The sequence below is a fragment of the Chaetodon auriga genome, chromosome 11 (genome assembly GCF_051107435.1).
Source record: "Chaetodon auriga isolate fChaAug3 chromosome 11, fChaAug3.hap1, whole genome shotgun sequence".
Lineage (NCBI taxonomy): Eukaryota > Metazoa > Chordata > Actinopteri > Chaetodontiformes > Chaetodontidae > Chaetodon > Chaetodon auriga.
Window position 1 is genome coordinate 21,170,082 of NC_135084.1, and position 7,275 is coordinate 21,177,356.

Here is a 7,275-nt window from a genome sequence, read left to right on the forward strand (position 1 = left end):
AAGACGGATGCATTGATGCTTGTTTGTAACAATTCAGATTTGACCACAATAACAAATCCATGTATTGTGTTTGTAGGCCGTAGTTTATTCATGAGGATGAAGAGGGAGCTTTAAGCAATATTCAGTTTTATACATTAGATATTCATATATTTAATTATCTAATGACAAATTAATGAAGGGAGAATTTAAGGAAGCTTGGTGTCTTTGCTTGTTTCCTTTTGTTTTTAATGTAAATTCAGTCACAGAGCAACGTGTGTGACAGCAAGAACAGCATATTAAACACAGCTCATTTATCTCAGAACACCAGCCGAGAACTTCAATCATATAAAAGAAAAAAAAAATCCCAAGATTTACCGGAATTTACCAGAAACCCAGTAACGCAGTCCAGATTCTGGTGCATCTGTTTGTTATGACCGTAACGCAGCACTGGTGCCAGTAGCCATTATGAGCATTAGCTCAAACAGGCCATTGCTTAATTAACATGTTATTTTGTATTATAGGCTGTTTTAATACCTGATTGGACATTACTGGACAACCTGAGGGACAGTTTAGCTTTAAATCCAGGTTGATCCTTTATTTTTAAGGGACTTAAAATGTGTTTCTTTCTCTGCAGCTTTGCAATACATTTTTATTTGCGGGCAATAAAAGCTGACACTTCATTGTGTTGCACTGTGCACCGTCTGTTCCAGCCTGTTGTGTTTTATTTGCTCACAGTAGGCCTGTAATGCACTTAATGATGCCTCCACCACCTGAGCGCCACTGAATGCAACGTCTCACCTGACTCATTTTCATCGTCACTTTCCCACATTTAGGCTCGTCCCCGCTGCTTCCTGTGCTCCTCTCCTGCATCCTGACAGTGTTTTTCTCTTGTTCTGTTCCAGCTGAAATGTCGCTGAGTCAGTTTGGGGTCATGACATCATCATCATGAGATGGGAGGCTGGCGAGCGGTGACCACAGGCAGCGACAAGAGGAGGTGCCTGTGTGTCGTGGTTTGCAGCTGCTGGGTCTTGGCAGAAAATAAAGTCGCCTCAGGGAATCATTTGCTCAAATGTTGAAAGGAAGAACAAATTCAAGAGGTTTGAAAAGGCAGTAAGTAAGATTTTTATTGTCACGTTGCACCAGATGACCATAAAACACCTGCAGGAGGTTGATGGTGTTGTTAATTGTCCAGGTGTTGAGGTTTTTTGGCTTTTCAAACCGGCTTTCCGGCTTGTGGTCTGTTGTGGAGCTAAATCTCCACACCCAGTGAAGTCATGCTGGTGCTGTTGAAATCCCAGCTGGTGGTGAACACACAAGTAAAAGATTACTTACCCTCTGGAGGCCTGCGCATTTTTTATTTACACTAACACAACTTTATTTATATGTCATGTAGAGACAGGTTCAGAAAACCAGTTGCAGCTGATGTCATTTATCTGTGCAGATGTTTTTTTAAACGTTGAATTATTAATATTTTCACTGATTTACAGCCACACTCAGTCACTTAAATAGAGTCCATTATATTTATATTTCTTGCATTTGTCTTCTGTATTTGTGTCTGTAAACAATAGGCAGCTGTGTCATTTTAATTGTAATTTGGTTCTTGGCAGCTTTATGCTTAAATTAACAGAAGTATTAGATTTATAGCTGAGTTTCTGCTGAACAAAGGATGCATGTATGTGGTGTAAGGACAGTTTGAAAGGTGTGAATGTACTGCAGTGTCTGACCTTTTTAATATGCATGGACACCCTTCAGTTTGAGGCGACAACTGTTTGTGCTCACAGCTGTTCCATCACTGATTTCTTTCATTTCATTTTGAGACGTTTAAAGCTCATCAGTGGTCAAACTTTTGTAATTCAGACAGATACATTATCTGATTTTTGTGATTCAGCTTGAAGAAACACGCGAGTGACTGAATGAATTTGTTCTTCCTCTGTTGTGAATAATGCACCATGTCTGTATCAGAATCAAAATAAACCAACTTAAAGATTAACGCTGACCTCAGTTAAATCCAGCTCTTGTTCTGTTTTCTAATGGGATGAAAAGCACTCACAGCGCCTCACGCGCCCGTGAACACAGATCAGTCATCAGTTTGTTAATTACGACATTGTTCAGGGCCGCAGCTAACAACCATTTTCATTGTGGACCAATCTGATTACTTTCTTGATTAATCGTTTGCTGAGTTAAATGTCGGCATAAAGTGAATTTTCCCATCATTGAGGCCAAGGTGACATCCTCAGATCCAGAACTCACAAGAGTCAAATCACAAGACAAATAAAAGCAGCAAATCATCGCGATTTAGGAGTTGAGCTCAAACATCATTTGAATTTCAGCCTGCTGGCTTCCAGGGTGATCAGCTGACTCCCTCCGAGGACTGTTAACGCTCTGCGAAGCCCGGAGCGCTAAAAAAACTGCTTTTACAGCCATCTCACGCTTATAAAAAACAATTAATACCTCTTTATTCCACACACATGACTCACTTTTGTTTTCGAAGGATAAATCAATATTTTCTCTCTTTGGCAGCAGTTTGTGCAGAGAAAAACTTTAACAGGGAATATAAAAGTTATTTTAAAGGCGGAGGGAGGCGACATGCACAGAGGCTACACATGGAGGCACGGCAGGGGTCCTCTGCTCTTCCTCAGATTTTTAAGGACGACCCCGATTCCTTAAAAGTTGAGCCCACACAGTGCTCTCCTTTATCCAATCATGTGTTCACAAAGTGGTGAACCTCACTCCGTCCTCCCTAGTGAACGACTGAGCCTTTCCAGGATGCCCCTTTCATACTCAATCATGATGCTCTCACCTGTTACCAATGAACCTGTTTACCTGTGGAATGATCCAAACAGGTGTTTTTGGAGCATTTCACATCTTTCCCAGTCTTTAGCTGCTCCTGTCCCATAATAATAAGCAGATATTTACAAAAATCAGTCAAAGTTGGTGAGGAAAAACAATAAATATATTGACTTTGTGCTGTTTTCAGTTGAATATATGTCAGAAAGGATTAGCAAAAGGTCACATTCTGTTATATTTATGTTTTACACAGTGTGCTAAGGTTTTAGGAATCGAGGGTTGTGTATGTTAGAGCGACAATGTGGCTGCTTTTGTGTTTTGGTAGTGGAAAGTTTCCACTTCTAGAGCTGCAAACTGGCACGATTGGACTGATTTCAGTGAAGTGGAGCTGAAAAGGAGTCCAGCTGTGATGAATCTGTCTTAACAAATTAATGGAAAGGGATTGTTTAAAGGAAGAGACTTAAAAAACGTCAAATTCGAATGATTTATTTCCAAATATTTATGTAAGTTGAGGAAATTTTGATTCTATAACAGATGTCAACAAAAAGACATTAAAGCATACATCATTCTCTCCTCCTTAAAAGAACACAATACAAAATAATTGATTTTACTCGAACATCGGTGGAGGTTTCATGGTTGAGTCAATAAACTGTTGATCATTAAACTTGTGGCTGAGAGTGACTGCTGAGTAACACTGCAGTGTTTTCAAACTATTAACAGGTCATCATTTATGGGCTGAGTGAGCCCCACGACCCTCAGGCTGCAAAGCCACATTGTTAAATTTCAGAATGTGGTTATCAGTGAGAACATTCATCATGCCTGAAAGATTTTCCTCTCCTCGGAGGAGCGCCCTTCTGTTTGTCCTGAGATGAACCGGATTTTCTGTCCTCCAAAAAACAAGTTTCAGCCTCAAAGTGACGACCACATCAAAAAGACGGAGCTGTTTGTGCAGAGGGCTGAAATTTGTTTATCGATGCTGCGTCTGCAGGCGCACCTAATTCTCCCTGCAGAGTTTGGCCTCGGCTGCTCACTGAGATCACGTCCACACGAATGCTGAACAACTTGAATATTTTCTCTCTTTTTCTTCATTTCACACAAAGCAATCTTCAGGTACGAGTACTTTACACGAGTATTTCCATTGTCTGCTACTTTACACTTCTACTCTGCTACATTTTAGAGGCAAATACTGCACTTTTCACTCCACTGTGTTTATTTGCTAAGTTTAGTTGGCAGATTCAAATTATTACTATCAAATAACAATTAAGTAATAAATTGATGTATTATCTTAGATTAGCCTCCCCTGCAGTACATGAAGTCATTAAAACCGGCCCCACCTTTATCAGTTGATCATTAAAATGTTGAACACTAATCTAGAAATAGATCTATTATTCTGAAATGGTACTTCAAACAATATTTTGTACTTACAGTTTTTATTGCAGGACTTTCACTAATAACAGAGTATTTTTATACTGTGGTATTGCTAATTTTGCTTTGGTAAAAGATCCGTGTACTCCCTCCACTCTTGAGAGCCGACATAAACAGCAAACAGCATTTTAGGAGACGCCAGCCTCATTTTCAGACTTAATCTGTGTTAATGTGAGCGCGGCCTGAGACAGACAGGAAGGAGCAGACGCAGAATACAGATGGAGATCAGAGAGCGAGTGTTGTGACCGAGTCAACAAAGCTGAAATAATGTGAACGCTGTGGGTCACGTGACAACAGCACGAAACACATGTCCATCAGTTCACTGATTTACTGTGTCATCTGGTCCACAAATGTCTTATTTTCGACCGTTTCCCTGCAGTCTTTCATGTCATTACATTTTCCAGAAAGGCTGCAGAATGGGAGCTTCAAAATGACCTCTTTCCTTCACATCCAACAAGCTGAGAACTGAAACAGCTTCGACCGGGAGCGCTCAGATTTACCACGGCACACCTGACACCAAAGCGACCTGAAGGACGAAGACGTTTTATGGAATAATAAATAGAAATATTAAATATTAAAGTGCCCTCATAGTTAATATCCAGCAGGACTGAAACAGTGAGGTTGAATTATAGAAAAAGTTTCCTGTACTTAAGTAAAAGTACCACATAGTAGAAATACTCCAATACAAGTGAAAGTCCTGCATTCAAAATCCTATTTAATTAAAGAAGTATTATCAAGTACCCTCTAAGCAGAAACATGGCCCATGTGGCTGATAACATCTTACATGTCACAGTATTAAATTCAGCATTTTCCTGCTGTGGCAGTAAAGATGATTCAGGAGCAAAGCATCTTCTGGGGTTGTTTTTTTTTTTTTTTTGGTCATGACCCAAAACAGTTTGGAACCACTGGTTTAATCCTTTAAAAAGTGTTTTTTTTTTAATCATATGATTTTCAATGACAAGCAACCACAGCTCTAAGATAAATGCAGTGCAGCCAAAAGTACTTTATATAGAAGTATAAAGTAGCATCACCGGAAATACTCTAGTACAAATGTCACAAATTGTACTTAAAGGTAAATTTCAGAATTTTTCAAAGTGGACTCTACTGTCCCAGTTGTTGTTGTGAACAACACTTCTGAAGCTGGTGAGACAGCCAGACAGTTTTTCTTTGCGTTTTGCTTCCTGTCAGTTTATTATTGTGTCTCAGTCAGGGAGACGTCTCGCTCATGAGAGGTGACTTGTTTGTGTGAATCAGCCAAATATTCAGCCATGACACTGAAAATTCAATTCAGCTCAACTCTCACGGGACTTCAGAACGAGACTTGGCCTTGAGTGAGACTTGATTAGACACAACAACAGACAGACAGATGAAGCGAAAGGTGAAGAAAAGCGCTTTTCTTCCTTGTAGTGTCCTTTCCATAATGTTGTCAGACAGAATAACAGTCTGAGCACGTCAGAGGCAAACGCCCTAAGATTAAAATTACTTTGCAGTTCATCTCATGGCTGCTGGCCAAAAATTGTTGTCGCCATTAGTCACTGACAAAAAACATGGGAAAATAAGGTCCAGGTGGAAAAACACAGAGGTTTCCCTTTAAATACAGTAAACAAGTAAAAGTGCTTTGTTACTTTCCACCACTGGTTAATCCTCACACTCTTTTCCCAACATGTTCCCACGTTTCATTTCTCTTTACTTCTCGTCTTTTTTCTCCTCTATGACACCTGCAGGGCTTCGTTCAGTCAGAGCAGAGGTGGGCAGAGCAGTTCAAGTGACCCCCGCCCCCATAGGAGAGAGCAACCACACCGGTGGCCTCTTGATGTAGGAACTTGCTGTTTTTTGTTCTTTATTTTAAGACGTTGCGCTGTTATCACTAAATCTCATCAGCAGCATCTTGAGAAATGCACAGAAAAGCGAGTGTGTGTGTTTGTTTGTGTGTGTGTGTGTTTGAAACAGAGCGTGTGAAGTAGGAAGAGGGACGGAGTGAGTCAAGGAGAGAGAGAGAAAGAGGAGGGCAGATATATTTGTCTGCCTATAAAGCTCAGCATGCTTCTGGTTTTGGATCCAGAGCCTGTCGTGTGAAGTTTAGCAGAAGTGAATCCTGCCTGTAAGACATGATGACAAATACGCCAGTGAAGCATCTCGGAGCGAGGAAGCTCTGCGTTGTTGTTGTTGTTGGTACGTTTGAAGGTGAATGACGAAACTGCAGTTCCTGTTTCAGGACATGTTCACATGAGAATAATTCAAAACTGAGGTGTGCACTGAAAATCAGGCATCTCTGTCCCCATTGAGGGAAATGTTTATGTCCTGTGTGTCGCGTGATTCGTCTTCTGCACACGACAGCAGTCAGTCAGGACGTGCTGCCTCCTCCTGCTCTCTCTAATGTCTCCTCTTTTGGTATCTCTGATGGATGAAGTGCAGCTGCAGTTTCCACTGATGCTCGTATTCAACTATTTCAGCTGCTAACCACAGGAAGAGACTTTTTGGTTTCAACAGTGCTGCAGAGTGATGATGACAGCAGACAGCGAGTGACCCAAACTGGATTGTAAAAACTGTACATTTACAACTCTGTTAGTGTGAAACCAAGTTGCACAGAATGCAACGACTCATCTCACGTTTGATTCACACAAAAAGCGACAACATTTGTGGGTGTGCTCACACTGTTAAATGGACACTTTGGGCTTTTAGGTAAATGTACTACTAGCACCACTTCTACCAAATATGGACAAAGATAATGAGAATCAAGGCAGCAAGATCAAGACTTTTAGCTACAGGACCAAGCATTGATTCAGATTTTAACACTTTTTTTTTTTTTTTATAGACATTTTTGAGCACAGGAATGGTATTTAGCTCCTTACTGCAATGATGTGGAAGTTTGAATGTGAATTGAGGATGTGTCGCTTCTGACCACACCCAGCAGAGGTGCAACAGACTTTCAACCAGAGACAACACTGCGTTAGCCTCGTATTAAAGCAGCAGTTGGACATACACTTATTCACCTTCTGACGGAGGGTTAGGTTAAAGGTTTGATACAACGGGAATGATGAGGCAACAAAATCCGGCTAGCAGCACCTCTAAAGCTCATACTTC

General features: G+C 40.7%; 1 long non-coding RNA gene across 2 annotated transcripts in view; it reads left to right on the forward strand.

The window, feature by feature from the left end:
- LOC143328371 (uncharacterized) overlaps positions 1-1,986 on the forward strand; it is a 73,632-nt gene extending 71,646 nt beyond the window's left edge. For both annotated transcript variants that reach the window (XR_013077807.1, XR_013077806.1), the window contains one exon: positions 882-1,986. This is a non-coding gene — a long non-coding RNA (uncharacterized LOC143328371). The remainder of the gene's footprint in view (positions 1-881) is intronic.
- The last annotated feature ends 5,289 nt before the right edge of the window (positions 1,987-7,275 follow it).